The sequence below is a fragment of the Nerophis lumbriciformis genome, linkage group LG01, assembly GCF_033978685.3.
Source record: "Nerophis lumbriciformis linkage group LG01, RoL_Nlum_v2.1, whole genome shotgun sequence".
Classification (NCBI taxonomy): domain Eukaryota; kingdom Metazoa; phylum Chordata; class Actinopteri; order Syngnathiformes; family Syngnathidae; genus Nerophis; species Nerophis lumbriciformis.
In genome coordinates, this window is record NC_084548.2 from 59,142,537 (window position 1) to 59,160,079 (window position 17,543).

The following is a 17,543-nucleotide window of genomic DNA, read 5'->3' on the forward strand; positions in this document are numbered from 1 at the left end:
TCAGCTATGCAGCATAGCAGCTAATATTTTCCCATGAAAACTCTTTAGGGTTTTAATCTTATGTCCACTACTAAACTCTTTGTCAACCTTGAAGGCTGCGAGTAGAATACCATACTCCCTTTCTGTGGAGAAGGCCTTATCTGTTTAGAACAACAGCTGTGTTTCTTTCTGGGCGGGAGGATCTGTGTTCGCTCTACATAAACTAAGTCTTTTTGTTTGAAATTAGTTCTCTTGGTGATGGTATTGTCGCATTGTAAGGGCTGGTCTCTTAAAGCTTTAGTAAAAAAAACTTGGCCAAGTACTATTCTGTCTCGGTGGTCCTTCTTACTCAACATCAGTGACGTGCGGTCAGGGGAGGCAGGTGAGGCAGTGTGCCTAACCTGCGATCATACAAAGAAATAAAATGTATTATGATAAAATTATTTTAATTGTTAGTTTTTATTTTTCATTTAGCTTCACCAATTCTGATTATTTTTTTCTTCAAAATCGCTGAATTTTCGCAATCCCTCATTAACTGCTCTGTCTGCCGTGCGGTCAGAGCGCGTTCTTGTCTGGTGTGTTTCTGAGTGTTCAAAATGGCAGAGAAAAAAGTCTGAGGTGAGGCAAACAGTTCTCGTGCCTCACGATAGGGGCACTCATCATCCCAGACATACGGTGGCCTCAGCGAGTCAAGTACCGCAGCGAGTAACATGTTTTGTGTGCTGGTGAGCCATCAAAATGGTAGAGAAAAAAGTCAGAGGTGAGGCAAACAGTTCTCGTGCCTCATGATAGGGGCACTCATAATCCCAGACATATGGTGGCCTCAGCGAGTAAGTGCCGCAGCGACTTGTTTTTTCCGTCTTGTGCACCCCGACTTTCAACGTGGATGACTATATTTCCACACTTAAACAGTTTTCTAAAGTGGACTTTCAAGCGAAGCAGGAGATAATTACTAAAGGAAGACCAACGCCGGAGTTGTATGGTTTGTTCCCATCAACAGGACGGAAAGTTACCCGCTCTTTCCAAACGGAGTGGTATACGCGAAAAGACTGGCTTTGTGGATGTTCTGCAAGAAACCGCCTTTTCTGCTTTCCTTGCCTTCTTTTTTCAACCTGTGGCACTGTGTGGACTCAAATGGGATTTTGTGACCTAAAGAATTTGCAAAGAAGCCTCACCAAACATGAGCGCTCATATTCAAAGCCAGATTGCGCTAAAAACGTTTGGGATGACGAGAAAAGACTTGGCTTTGGATGAACAGCGGCAACTCAACATCAGTGTCCACAATGCTAAAGTAAAAGAGAACCGAGAGATTTTAAAAGATCTCATCAATGCGAACTGCTTCTTCGCCAAACAGCAGCTAGCATTTCGTGGAAATTATGAGAGTATGAGCTTTGCTAATTGCGGCAACTATGTTGAACTCTTACAAGACTTTTAAAACTGAAGGAAAATAAGGAGGACTTTTACCAGAAAGTGACGGATATTTTTATCCAAAAGGACCGGAGCATGGACTTCAGTAATAAGTAAAGGTAAGACAGCGATCACATTTTTAAAAATTTGTTTTTAATGAAATGTGCATTTTGTGGGCGACAGTTTGCGTGTGTAAAGAATGCAGAACTTAAACATAACCTGTAAACTGCTGCCAATCAAATGGCAAATAATATGCGCTGATCGCATATACAAACCCCGTTTCCATATGAGTTGGGAAATTGTGTTAGATGTAAATATAAACGGAATACAATGATTTGAAAATCCTTTTCAACCCATATTCAGTTGAATATGCTACAAAGACAACATATTTGATGTTCAAACTGATAAACATTTTTTTTTTTGCAATTAATCATTAACTTTAGAATTTGATGCCAGCAACACGTGACAAAGAAGTTGGGAAAGGTGGCAATAAATACTGATAAACTTGAGGAATGCTCATCAAACACTTATTTGGAACATCCCACAGGTGAACAGGCAAATTGGGAACAGGTGGGTGCCATGATTGGGTATAAAAGTAGATTCCATGAAATGCTCAGTCATTCACAAACAAGGATGGGGCGAGGGTCACCACTTTGTCAACATATGTGTGAGCAAATTGTTGAACAGTTTAAGAAAAACCTTTCTCAACCAGCTATTGCAAGGAATTTAGGGATTTCACCATCTCCGGTCCATAATATCATCAAAGGGTTCAGAGAATCTGGAGAAATCACTGCACGTAAGCAGCTAAGCCTGTGACCTTCGATCCCTCAGGCTGTACTGCATCAACAAGCGACATCAGTGTGTAAAGGATATCATCACATGGGCTCAGGAACACTTCAGAAACCTACTGTCAGTAACTACAGTTGGTCGCTACATCTGTAAGTGCAAGTTAAAACTCTCCTATGCAAGGCGAAAACCGTGTATCAACAACACCCAGAAACGCCGTCGGCTTCGCTGGGCCTGAGCTCATCTAAGATGGACTGATACAAAGTGGAAAAGTGTTCTGTGGTCTGACGAGTCCACATTTCAGATTGTTTTTGAAAACTGTGGATGTCGTGTCCTCCGGACCAAAGAGGAAAAGAACCATCCGGATTGTTATAGGCGCAAAGTTGAAAAGCCAGTATCTGTGATGGTATGGGGGTGTGTTAGTTCCCAAGACATGGGTAACTTACACATCTGTGAAGGCGCCATTAATGCTGAAAGGTCATACAGGTTTTGGAGCAACATATGTTGCCATACAAGCAACGTTACCATGGACGCCCCGGCTTATTTCAGCAAGACAATGCCAAGCCACGTGTTACATCAACGTGGCTTCATAGTAAAAGAGTGCGGGTACTAGACTGGCCTGCCTGTAGTCCAGACCTGTCTCCCATTGAAAATGTGTGGCGCATTATGAAGCCCATAATACCACAACGGAGACCCCCGGACTGTTGAACAACTTAAGCTGTACATCAAGCAAGAATGGGAAAGAATTCCACCTGAGAAGCTTAAAAAATGTGTCTCCTCAGTTCCCAAACGTTTACTGAGTGTTGTTGAAAGGAAAGGCCATGTAACACAGTGGTGAACATGCCCTTTCCCAACTGCTTTGGCACGTGTTGCAGCCATGAAATTCTAAGTTAATTATTATTTGCAAAAAAAAAATTAGGTTTATGAGTTTGAACATCAAATATCTTGTCTTGGTAGTGCATTCAATTGAATATGGGTTGAAAATTATTTGTAAATCATTGTATTCCGTTTATATTTACATATAACACAATTCCCCAACTCAAATGGAAATGGGGTTTGTATTTGTAAATCTGATTCTGATTACGTCAGTGCCTCACCAGCTATAAACCTCACCGCACGTCACTGCTCAACATATATGTCTTCCAAAAGAATTTGGGATTGACCAGTGTGTTTTAATCCCTGAGAGGAAGACTGGTCGCGCGACAAAAAGGAAAAAGAGAAAGTTGTGAAGGAGATGACTCGGGCTCAAGGCCAGGAGCCTAATGGGTTAAAAGATGGCTTGCAGCACTTATGTGTGCAAGAATTAAAGCGTTTGACAAATGACAAAATAAAATTAGAAGGAATGAACATAAGTGGAAGTTATATGAAAAAGCGAAATGCAGGGTAAGAGCCTTGGTGCAGCTTTTTCTCTTGGAATGTGCGCTTGTGTGTGGTGCATGAGGAGCTGGAAAGGCAGCGAGATCAGAATCAGAATCAGAAATACTTTATTAATCCCAGAGGGGAAATTAAAATCTTCAACACAATCCCATTCAAGATCAGACAAACATTACAGGGAGACAGAACAGGATCGCTGACAGGTCTGCCAACTTCTGGCGCCCCTTACAAAAAAGGTGAGAAACAGGTAAACAATGTGGGGCGGGGGTGAGAAAAAAAAAAATCGGTCTAAGCTTGGGCCCCTGGAGAGGGGGTCCAGACTGAGGCCAAGGGAAAAAACAACTCATAGCCATAGCACACATCCCCCTTACATGTGTGTAAGAGGGAAAATTACATTCAAGACATTAAAAGAGCAGAGCTGATGCAACCAGCCACTTCTACATACAGCTATGAATAAAAAATGTAATAAACATATACACTGTGGTGGCCTCTGCGGTGTTCCATGCCATCGTCTGCTGGGGTGGAGGGAGCATGGCCAGGGACAGGAGCAGACCCAACAAAGCAACCAAGAGAGCCGACTCCTCTCTCGGCCGCCCACTAACCCAGCCAGTGTCCTGTCCGCATGGATGAGCGAGGATACGTCTAAGGAGACTGAGGTGTCCGATACCTGCTCATTCAGCCAAGACACTGTGAAGCTTGTCCGTCCCGGCGCTCAGTGCTAGCTCCGCAGCCCTGTCTCTTCATCTGCATCTCCTCCAGTCTCTCCAAACGGACTCTGGTGTGGCAGAGACCCAGCAGCTGGTCTCCATGGCCAAAAGTCTCCCGGGAGGCAGATCCAAAAAAGCACCGCAGAAGTCCCAAAAGTCCCAAAGGGTCCCCAACCAAAAGGCAAAAAAAATAATAATAATAATAATAATAATATATATATATATATATATATATATATATATATATATATATACACATATATATAACCATATATATAATAACACATGAAAACAAGAGGGAAACACAAAAGGATGACACAAGAGCCCAGAGCTCATGCCAACAGCAGCCACTACAGCGGCACCATCTTGGGAAAAAAAAAGAAAGAAAAATCAAGAGGCTTTGTGTGTTTTTACATTGATGCAAAAGTTTGACAGCCTTGTGTGCAACTCTTTTGCTATGGGGTTAAAGCAGTGTGAAATTGAATGTGTTATATGTTGATAGAATAATGCGAGTAATAAACGAACGAGAATAAATTCAAGATTCAAGATTGCTTATTGTCATATGCACAGTTAAACAGACAGTTTGCCGTACAATGAAAATCTTACTTTGCTAGTCCACCCTTCAACAAGTCACACGGTACTTAGCTAAAAATAAAAAATGAAAATAAAAATGTATATACAAGGCACAGTAAGTAACATAACATTATTGCACATTCTGATTGACAGTCAACAGTATAAATATGGAGGTGACATTGGGTCACAGCAGCAGTTAAAGTGTCTTTAGTGATCAAAGGTGAAAAGTGTCTACAGTGATGGTTCACCGTTCGGGGGTGGTCATGGTAGCTGTCTTTTGTTCAAAAAGACAAAAGTAAAACGGGGGGAGGGGGAGCTAGCATTCACAAGTTAGCATTCACAAGCCTGATGGCCTGTGGGTAGAAACTGTTTGTCAGTCTCGTAGTCCTGGATTTCAGGCTCCTGTATCGTCTGCCTGATGGTAGGAGGCTGAAGAGACTGTGCTGGGGGTGTGTACTGTCCTTTATGATGTTGTGTGCTCTCCTGGTGGCCCTGGTAGAGTACATGTCCTGTAGAGAGGGGAAGGCTGCTCCTGATATGTACTGAGCAGTTTTAATCACTCGCTGGAGTGCCTTCCTGTCCTTAGCAGTGCAGTTTCCATACCAGCCCGTGATTGAGCTGGTAAGGACACTCTCAACCGTACTTCTATAGAAGTTGCTGAGAATTTTGGGTGGCATGCCAAATTTTCTCAGCCTTCTTAGGAAGTACAGTCACTACTGGGCTTTCTTTATGTTTGTTGGGTGTTGTGATCCCAGGTGAGGTCCTCGCTAATGTGGGTCCCGAGGAATTTAAAGGTTTTCACCCTGTCCACCTTTGTCCCCCCTATGTACAGAGGTGTGTACTGTGCACTCCTTCTCCGTGGGTCAATAATTATCTCCTTGGTCTTGTCTGTGTTCAAGGAGAGATTATTATCCTGACACCAGGCCACCAGTTCCGCTACCTCCCTTCTGTACGCTGCCTCAGCTCCCCCGGTGATCAGTCCGGCGACCGTAAACCACTTCCGTAAATGCATGCTTTTATTTTGTAGATTATCACATACGACAGGAAGTCAGAGTGCACAAGTGATAAGCATGCTAGGATGTAAATGTCAGACACAGACGATAGTTTGAAAGCCAAAAACGCAAGTATCAGTAAAAGAATGACATTTAAATGATGTGCTGGGTAAACAGCACTATTTCTCAGTCGGTGCATGAACACGTGTGTGACTGTAGCGGTAACAACTGTTAGCTTCAAATAGTTTTGAATATTAATTGCAAATACAAATATACAAACCCCGTTTCCAATTGAATTGGGAAATTGTGTTAGATGTAAATATAAACGGAATACGGTGATTTGCAAATCATTTTCAACCCATATTCAGTTGAATATGCTACAAAGACAACATATTTGATGTTCAAACTGATAAACTTTTTTTTTTTTTCCAATTAATCATTAACTTTAGAATTTGATGCCAGCAACACATGACAAAGAAGTTGGGAAAGGTGGAAATAAATACTGATAAAGTTGAGGAATGCTCATCAAACACTTATTTGGAACATCCCACAAGTGAACAGGCAAATTGGGAACAGCTAGGTGGGTGCCATGATTGGGTATAAAAGTAGATTCCATGAAATGCTCAGTCATTCACAAACAAGGATGGGGCGAGAGTCACCACTTTGTCAACAAATGCGTGAGCAAATTGTTGAACAGCTTAAGAAAAACCTTTTTCAACCAGCTATTGCAAGGAATTTAGGGATTTCACCATCTACGGTCCGTAATATCATCAAAGGGTTCAGAGAATCTGGAGAAATCACTGCACGTAAGCAGCTAAGCCCGTGACCTTCGATCCCTCAGGCTGTACTGCATCAACAAGCGACATCAGTGTGTAAAGGATATCACCACATGGGCTCAGGAACACTTCAGAAACCCACTGTGAGTAACTACAGTTGGTCGCTACATTTGTAAGTGCAAGTTAAAACTCTCCTATGCAAGGCGAAAACCGTTTATCAACAACACCCAGAAACGCCGTCGGCTTCGCTGGGCCTGAGCTCATCTAAGATGGACTGATACAAAGTGGAAAAGTGTTCTGTGGTCTGACGAGTCCACATTTCAAATTTTTTTTAGAAACTGTGGACGTCGTGTCCTCCGGACCAAAGAGGAAAAGAACCATTGTTATAGGCGCGAATTTGAAAAGCGAGCATCTGTGATGGTATGGGGGTGTATTAGTTCCCAAGACATGGGTAACTTACACATCTGTGAAGGCGCCATTAATGCTTAAAGGTACATACAGGTTTTGGAGCAACATATGTTGCCATCCAAGCAACGTTACCATGGACGCCCCTGCTTATTTCAGCAAGACAATGCAAAGCCACGTGTTACATCAACGTGGCTTCATAGTAAAAGACTGGCCTGCCTGTAGTCCAGACCTGTCTCCCATTGAAAATGTGTGGCGCATTATGAAGCCTAAAATACCACAACGGAGACCCCGGACTGTTGAACAACTTAAGCTGTACATCAAGCAAGAATGGGAAAGAATTCCACCTGAGAAGCTTCAAAAATGTGTCCCCTCAGTTCCCAAACGTTTACTGAGTGTTGTTAAAAGGAAAGGCCATGTAACACAGTGGTGAACATGCCCTTTCCCAACTACTTTGGCACGTGTTGCAGCCATGAAATTCTAAGTTAATTATTATTTGCAAAAAAAACCCCAAAGTTTATGAGTTTGAACATCAAATATCTTGTCTTTGTAGTGCATTCAATTGAATATGGGTTGAAAAGGATTTGGAAATCATTGTATTCCGTTTATATTTACATCTAACACAATTTCCCAACTCATATGGAAACGGGGATTGTAAATAATTGGAGGAATGTCTCTTCTTAGTTGTAAAAGTATAGGTTACTTCGCTTACAGACACTGTTCAGTTGGTAGAAAATGTTACTTATAAACCTAGGCATAGAGGAAAGCATGAGGATTGTCAGTATATGATTAGAAGCATATGCTTTTAAAGGTGCATGTAAATTACATGAAGTAATACGTATAACCTTTGAATTAGGAATATTGATTTAATGTTTATTAGAACAATTAATGCTGTAATTTTAAACATATGCAGGATTGGACAACGCAGGACAAGGGTGACAAGGCAGGTGAGAGGGCTGCAAGGAAACAACTTCTTAATTTGCAATTGGCTGACACGAAAAAACTGACGAAAGAACCAAAAGCTAAAAAAAAATCAGGCATGGTGTACTCAGCAACGGGCACCCTCACTCTCGAGCTCCAGGAAATAGGCGAGAGAATCCTCAATAAACTCAACCAGCGGTCGTGGGGCTCGGGCGACGGACGCGGCATTCCGAGGCCAGGCCAGGGTGGAAACTGTTTTACATGCCGCCAGCCGAGTCACTGGGCTCGCGAGTGTCCTAACATTTCCGAGCAGGAGAGTTTTCGTCATGCCAACAGATTAGCACTAGGACATGGCAGGGGACGCCCAAAGCAGGAAGTACAGAAAGGCCCCCTGCTGGACATAGTTGTCGATGGACAATGTTATCAGTTCATGATTGATTCTGGTGCCACGCACTCACTACTGAATGCAGTGGTTACAAAAAAACTGTGTGCTTCCTTTTTGAAGGTCAAAGGCATCGCTGGGGTCACAAGATTGTTACCTGTCACCAAACCACTTCCGGTTCAGATTGCTGGACACACACTGAAACATCCCTTCGTGGTCGATCTGCATACATCTTGCCTGCTTGGTAATGATCTGCTTTACAAACTGTACCCTGACATTCAATATCGCACAGAAGGAACCTTCCTGGTGTTACTTGATGGCACAACTACCAAGCTGCGACACCACTACAAAGGCTCCTCCATGTTCGTGCTTGTACCACAGCCTGAAGTACCAGCGATGGCTGACATCTACTGGGTACGCCTCCTCCCAAGACGAGTGAAGGTCAAGGACTGCTCCAACTGTTCTATCAATGAAAGCCCTGGCTGACTGAACTGCGTCTGTTTGTACCGCCACCCGACACACCACATATTATGATCACCAGTCATATGACTCATACCAGGAGGCTTTTGATCTACCCCTACATATATGTTGGAACTTAGGGTGTGGCTGCTCATGTTGACCTATCATTGCAACAACTAGCATGGTGTAAGATGAACACAATTGCTGTCCCACATTGTTACCTTTCCCTCTGTCCCGCCTACCAAGTCAAAGACTTAGGTCCAATGACGAATCAGGGCATAGCTGCCGCTGATTTGACCGACACGCAAATACCCCATTTTCAACACTACCCGTTGTCTGTTAAAACATTGCTGTGGGCTGCACTTTGAACACCCCTGCTGTAGGCTACGAGGAGCAAGCAGCTACACAAAAGCTAAGCTAAAACAGCACATTTAAGCATATCAAATAATTATAGCATAACATAACTTTTATGGACAGAATTTCTAGGCGCAGTCAAGGCGTTGAGTGGTTCCGGTTTGGTGGCTGCAGGATTAGGTCTCTGCTTTTTGCGGATGATGTGATCCTGATGGCTTCATCTGGCCAGGATCTTCAGCTCTCACTGGATCGGTTCGCAGCCGAGTGTGAAGCGACTGGGATGAGAATCAGCACCTCCAAGTCCGAGTCCATGGTTCTCGCCCGGAAAAGGGTGGAGTGCCATCTCCGGGTTGGGGAGGAGACCCTGCCCCAAGTGGAGGAGTTCAAGTACCTAGGAGTCTTGTTCACGAGTGGGGGAAGAGTGGATCATGAGATCGACAGGCGGATCGGTGCGGCGTCTTCAGTAATGCGGACGCTGTATCGATCCGTTGTGGTGAAGAAGGAGCTGAGCCGGAAGGCAAAGCTCTCAATTTACCGGTCGATCTACGTTCCCATCCTCACCTATGGTCATGAGCTTTGGGTTATGACCGAAAGGACAAGATCACGGGTACAAGCGGCCGAAATGAGTTTCCGCCGCCGGGTGGCGGGGCTCTCCCTTAGAGATAGGGTGAGAAACTCTGTCATCCGGGGGGAGCTCAAAGTAAAGCCGCTGCTCCTCCACATCGAGAGGAGCCAGATGAGGTGGTTCGGGCATCTGGTCAGGATGCCACCCGAACGCCTCCCTAGGGAGGTGTTTAGGGCACGTCCAACCGGTAGGACGCCACGGGGAAGACCCAGGACACGTTGGGAAGACTATGTCTCCCGGCTGGCCTGGGAACGTCTCGGGATCCCCCGGGAAGAGCTGTACGAAGTGGCTGGGGAGAGGAAAGTCTGGGCTTCCCTGCTTAGGCTGCTGCCCCCGCGACCCGACCTTGGATAAGCGGAAGAAGATGGATGGATGGATGGAAATAATTATAGTTGCTTATTACGTACACAAAGTCTCCAAAACAGAAGTCTGCTAGAAAGTATCCAGTAACAAACCTGTCCGCATTGTCCAACTTTCTGCGCGATGAGCTTGACTTAATGAACAAACAAAAAAACAAAAAAAATCTAATTACCATTGCAAAAGCACGTTAAGGTTAAGGTTAGTGTTTTTGTTAGATTTGTGTCCATATATAAAAGACATATTTTGTGGATTTCACCATATTGAATATTTAGCCTAAAATGTAGGGTCGCTATCGCTATAAGGGTCAGTGGATATCGCTATGGGGTCCCCAACCCTAATGCCGCCCTCCAGTGGTCCACAGAGGCTGAAAAGGCTTTCATTGACCTCAAACATGACCTGTCCTCCACCTCTGCTTTTGCTTTGCTTGACTATCAGCTGCTCTTTTTCTTGGATGTTTCTGAAAAGTGATAGCACTACTAACGCAGTCCTTTTTTTCAGAAACAGAAGGGGGAGGAGGTGTGGGGCGAGCGTGTCGAAATTGAGCGTGTCGAGTTTTTTGATTTTACTGATATGAACAATCCAGTACAAGGGAAAGGGTCCTGGTAACAGCAAAACAAAATTGGAAAAAATCTGTGCACAGACCAAAATGAATTGGGTAGAAGCGATGCCTGTTATGATCCGCTGCCCGGATCATATTTTCTGTTTACGTTTTCAAGATACTTGTGTTTTTGGTTAGTTTTGGACTCCTTGAGTACCTGTTTTGTACACCTGAGTTTGTTGCCATGGCTGCTTATTATTTTCACCTGCCGCGTTTGTTCCCGACACGCACCTGTTTGTCATCACTGACATTATTATTTAAGCCTGTCCTCCCTGTCATTCATTCTTGCTTCGTAGTTTGTTTTCATGCAACAGTTGACGACTTTTGTTCTGGATCTGTACCTGTTAGCTTCCACGCTAGGTTCGGTTACTCGCTAGCTCCCACGCTAGTCTTTCTTAGTTTTACCTTTTGTGCTATGAGCACCCTTTTCTTTGTTCCAGTATAATTTATTTATTAAATAAATACTTTCTTACCTACACGCTGTGTCTGACGCCCGTCTGCATTCCTGAGAGAACGAACCCCGCATCACCATGCGCCCTGGTCGTTACAGTACGAAGCAAGCAAAAAGAAGTTCTCTCGCATCGGGCCTGACGGAGGTGGATGAAGAAGGTGCGTGGATGGTCCTCCGAGCGATGGAGGCAGAGACGCTCCGCTGCAATCCAGATGAGGAGATGATATGGGGACCTGGAGGTGTTCTGGTCCCGATCGACTCCATCTGGCCCGGGGAGGTCCGCTCTCAGCCCGCTCGCACGCGTCAGCGAAGGCGGAAGTCGCACAAAACGGCTTCAGCTCGCGACAGAGACGCGCCACCCCCGCAATTCTTCCCTCCGGAACACAGCCAAGCAGCCCAGGATTCCCCTCCGCCGATGTTTGGTAATCCCATCACTCACTTTGCCAAACAGTTCACTGATTGGGCTGTCAGTCACCTGGAGACCCGCGCGGATGACGTCATCCCGTCCACTGGTGATGACGTCATAGACGAAGACATTTTTTTAAATTCAGTCACCTCTTTCTGTCAGCCGCCTCCAAATGACTTTAATTCAACAATTAAATACTATCAGGACATTTTTGTTAATTATAAGTCTAGTCAGTACCAGTCACATTCTGGTTTTCAAGCCCCACCCCCTATGGCTCAAGCTCCGCCCACTCCTCTGTTTTCTCCCTCCTGGTCGTCCCTACAGTCCACTATTGAAGAGCAGAATAGTCAATTTGGACAATCAAAAGGGGAGGAGCCTACCCACCTCCTCACCTCCTCCCTCCCACCCCTAAAGACTTTTCCAGACTGCACAAGACACGTCTGGGATCCGCTTCTTGAGGGGGGGGCTAGTACTGGGTGCTTTGCTAGTGGGCGGGCACAGCTGCGCCCAGCCAAGCCCAAACCTCCATGCCGGCCTCCGCCACCAGACCTTCGGCATGCTAAGCCGCAACCCCCGGCCAGGCCACCTCCGCCAAAGTCACGCCCAGCACCAGCTCCAAGGCTGGTTCTCGCACCAGCACCGACTCCAAGTCTGGTTTCCACACCAGCACCGACTCCAAGTCTGGTTTCCGCACCAGCACCTGTTTCCACGGCAACGACAACGACAGCCCGGACGCCTGCCACTCTGACGCCACCATCAACCCTGGTGGTCCTGCAAACACCATCCTCTCCACCTCCTGCTCCATCGCTGCAATGCACACGAGACCCCGCAGTGACCGACCAAGTAAAAAGGGCATTGCACCAACAGGCCAAACAACTTGGACAACAGGAGGAACAGTTTGGCGTTCTTGGGGCTTGCGTCAACGCCATGGCGGAACGCCAAGACGCCCGCCTTGACGCTTTGGAGAGACAGCTGGGAAGTATTCTCACCGCGCTGCAGGTGATGATTCCCCCTACGGCCAACCCAGCAGCCCAGCTGAGACATCCACCACTCGCAGATACTCCGTTGCCTGCTCCGCCTCTGGCTCCGCCCACGCCGACAGACGAGCCGCCTGCTCCGCCTCTGACTCCGCCAACGCTGACAGACGAGCCGCCTGCTCCGCCTCTGGCTCCGCCCACGCCGACAGACGAGCCGCCTGCTCCGCCTCTGGCTCCGCCCACGCCGACAGACGAGCCGCCTGCTCCGCCTCTGGCTCCGCCCACGCCGACAGACGAGCCGCCTGCTCCGCCTCTGACTCCGCCCATGCCGACAGCGTCGACGCCTTCTGTTTCCACGGCGACGACGCTTCCTGTTTCCACGGCGACGACGCTTCCTGCTTCCACGGCGACGACACTGCTTCCTGCTTCCACGGCAACGACGACGCTTCCTGTTCCCACGGCGACGACGACGCTTCCTGTTTCCACGGCGACGACGACGCTTCCTCCTGCTTCCACGGCGACGACGACGCTTCCTCCTGCTTCCACGGCGACGACGACGCTTCCTCCTGCTTCCACGGTGACGTCTGCTCTCTCCTCGTCGTCTCAGCGACCTCGGGTGGTCTGGCGGCACAAGCGGCGCTCTCGGAGGTTAGAGTATGGACGCCAGTGGCGCAAACAGCAGCGACACCCGAGACGTAGTCGCAGAACTCTCCGGCTGCTGAACTTCTGGCGCCACTCACGCCCACCTTCTCGGCAGCCACAAATGTGGCCTTTCCGTGGTCGCCCGCCTCGCCTCCGGCAGCGGCGTTCCATTCGCCGCCGCCACCTGACTCGTCCCCGGTGGATTCGGGGACATGTGACCTGGCGACCCTCCGCCAAATCCTCCCTCCACCCTCCCTTGACTCTTGAACTTTGTTATAGTTGGGGGGGTTTTAGTTTTTCTAGGGGACATCTGGAATCTGTCCCTTAAGGGGGGGGGTACTGTTATGATCCGCTGCCCGGATCATATTTTCTTTTTACGTTTTCAAGATACTTGTGTTTTTGGTTAGTTTTGGACTCCTTGAGTACCTGTTTTGTACACCTGAGTTTGTTGCCATGGCTGCTTATTATTTTCACCTGCCGCGTTTGTTCCCGACACGCACCTGTTTGTCATCACTGACATTATTATTTAAGCCTGTCCTCCCTGTCATTCATTCTTGCTTCGTAGTTTGTTTTCATGCAACAGTTGACGACTTTTGTTCTGGATCTGTACCTGTTAGCTTCCACGCTAGGTTCGGTTACTCGCTAGCTCCCACGCTAGTCTTTCTTAGTTTTACCTTTTGTGCTATGAGCACCCTTTTCTTTGTTCCAGTATAATTTATTTATTAAATAAATACTTTCTTACCTACACGCTGTGTCTGACGCCCGTCTGCATTCCTGAGAGAACGAACCCCGCATCACCATGCGCCCCGGTCGTTACAGTTGCCATTGGCTTTAATGTGTGTTAATCTTGTATGATGTCTTTTTGTTATTTTTTTTTGTGTGTGATGTGTAATGTCTAGTGTTTAAATGTATGGCAGTGACAATGAATTTCCCCAAGGGGACCAATAAATCTAAATCTAAAAAATCTAAATCTAATCTAATGTACATCCGTATGTCCGTGAACAAAACAGTTGTTTTTCGCCCTATGAACTGCATACAGGTCAGCCCTTCCCAGGAACATCAGCTCTCTCTGAAGGAGGAATCAGTGTGAAAGCAAAATGGTATTTTGACCAAATTCAGAATCTGCCACTCCAGGTTCCCTTCCGCCTGTTGAGTGGGTCGAGGTCCAGGTTTATCAAGCGCAAGTGGACTGGTCCCTTCAAGGCGACACCTTGTATAACTCTCCCTCTACATTCCTGCTGAGGAACCTGGCAGATCTCTGACAGACGTTGTCATTGACCTCGCCACATCCCGCACCCTTCGACCCCCAAGTAGTGCCTTTTGTGCCTGCGGCACCTGATGAAGGACAGAAGCTAACAGAAGATTCGCTGTCATAGAAAAACAAGGCTGTAGTAGCTCACAGCCCAGAAGACGATACCGAGAGATATCCCTCGGTTGAGCTGCCGTCAACCATCATGTAGATCTTCCAGACCTGCTCAACTGCTGTATCGTATATCCTTGCTTGAGACCAGCCCATATGCTCGGCGCTGTCCAATTTCTCTTGCTTGTTTTTAGCATAAATAGTTGTGTCGTTGAAATAAGTGAACTTTTTGATATTGATCCCCGACTGACTGCCATGGTGATTCTTACGTGTTTTGACCAAGATGACGATCCTGACAACTCCTCTTAAATGACTGATGTTAACACTGACACGTTGCTTTTTGACTTCTTCCCTTCATAGCCAAAAATGTAATTATCCCCCAACAAATTGGGTGACATTGACACTTCCTGGTGCACCAATCTGTTAAATGGCTCAAAAATAGACCCTGGGGCTTGGGCTGACTTATTTTGGTATTATGGAGAACCCAGATTGTACATTAGAATCCCGACGTCAGCCGTTGGGCTTTGTGTTATGGTTAGACTAGGGACTAGGGTTGGGTATCGAGTATCGATTGGAACCGGGACTAACTTTCCGATTCTCCCGGAATCCTTCAAAAGTTTAAATTTCGATTCCTAGTTTTGATACCCAGTCCGCCGACCGGAAAAAAAGAGTAAGTCGGCCAACCTGAAGAAGAAGCCGCTGAACACCAACGAAGAAGCGCCCACCGCCGGAAGTGTTAGCATAGCCGAGCCTATGTAGCCGAGCGAGTCAGTCAAGCATGGATAGCGGGGGTCGGCGGTCGAAAGTGTGGCTTTATTTTACTAAAAAAAATGAAATATCGGCGAAATGTAACATGTGCGATAGGACTGTTTCGTGCTTAGGAGGGTGCACGTCGAACATGATGAAGCACCTCTGAGTTCATGGAGTACAAATAAATGCGTGTCCCGTCTTCCACGCGCTGCGCCGACCGTCCTCCTTTGCCTCTTCCTCTGGCTCCGACGCCCAGCCTGGCACCGACGCCCAGCCTGGCATCTTGGTGACTGCACTGCAGTCCGAATCCGGTAAGTAAAACAATATATATGCAATAAATAATGTATTTTGCGCCAACGTTGAGGCAGCTAACAAATTAGCCCGCGTATTTTTTCATAGACAATTTACAACCTGCTAGCCAGGCTCCGCGATGTGCTCAGCGTACTCCGTTCACCGTAGCGGCAATGGGGAAGATGTCAGTGCCACAGACGGAAGAGTGCCACAGAAAGGTCACTGCACACATAGTCAAAAGACTGCATCCCTTTTCAGAGGTGGAATCTCCAACATTTAGGTTAGTTAAGCAATAACGTTAGAGCTAAGCTAATTGATACTGGGCTAAACAGTAACAGCAACATTACATGTTTGTTTATGTTTGCAGGGATATGGTGGAAACTCTCAACCCAAAATACATACCACCTTCCAGGGACTACCTGTCAAACACATTGATCCCGGCATGGTACAAGAAGAATCGAAATCGAGAATCGTCAGGAATCGGAATCGAAACAAAGAATCGGAATCGGAATCGGAATCGTTTGAATTCAAACGATACCCAACCCTACTAGGGACCCCACTGACCTGAGTGGGCACCAAATTGACACCCATTGGAACTCTCGTATCCGTGGCCGCTTTGACATTCGAAGCCGCCATATTGTGTCCCGTAGGAGTGTAACGGGCTCCTTTGATTCGATGAATAATCCTGATGGTGTTTACTTTGATGCTGAGAAACTCCCACTTATAGGTGCGATTTTCCTTGTCACTTCCACTATGAATGTTGAGCGTATGAATGACGTGTTCTAAAGATTGGTTACACAGGACTTTTGGTAAATGGTCCGACTTGATCAAATCCGCCCTGATTTCTATTGGAGTATTCCTTGCTATTATGGCTTTCTGTGGATGTTTTGTTGCCCCTTGTGCTAAATCTTTTTGCACCCGCATCATTGTGAGAGCAATTGAAGGCCAACCCCATCCAACTACGGGGCTTGTTGTGTCGCTGAAGGGGGTCAAGCACAGTAGTGACATTCGAGGACTGTTAGCTTCCTTTCCTGACAATGACAACATTGACGTTGACTCTATCCATCCCTCTACCCTTTACATGTAACTAACCGAAACAGCACCTACTTTAATGTAGGGCGGGCTTTACAAGTCTTGCTCTGATATGAGAGATCTTCTGGGGAAGATCTGTGGAGAATGCATATATTTTTTAAGTGCTCTTTCTTAATCCATAGTCATGTTTGAGCAGCTAATATTTTTCCATAAGAACTCTTAGGGGTTTTTATCTTATGTCAGCTAGTTAATTCTTCGTCAACCTTGAAGGCGCTGGAATGTCTGCTTGGGGTATACTCCCTTTCTGTGGAGAAGGCCTTATCTGTTTGGAACAACAGCTGTATTTATTTCTGGGCCGGAGGGGCTGTTTTCGCACTAGATAAGCTGACTCTTTTTGTTTGGATTTAGACCTCTTCTTGCTGATGCTATTGTCGCATTGTAAGGGCTGGTCTCCCAAAGCTTTAGTAAAACTTGGCCAAGTACTGTTCTGTCTCGGTGGTCCTTCTTACTCAACATATATGTCATCCAAAAGAACTTGGGATGGACCAGTGTGTTTCATTCCCTGAGAGGAAGACTGGTCACGCGCAACAGCGCTTATAATAATATCACTATTATTTGATTAATATTCTGGTCACGACGTGTAAATGGCTTTCTGGATGTTTTTAAAGAGTATAATGAGCGCAACAGAGGCCCCCTTAATCTGTTGAATCAATTCTTAGATGTTTATTTACGACTTTGAATGCATAAAAAAGCCACGCATGTGGATTGTGAATGGTAAACAGCACCTCTCTTTCCAATTTGTACGTATTTCCAGTATGACTGATCTAATAACATGGTCAGAAGCGTTACTACAGTGACGTAGAATCTACGTAAATAGCCGAAGATAATCGGAGTGGAATATTCAAAATAGCTGACTGAATTTGTGGCATTTTGTGA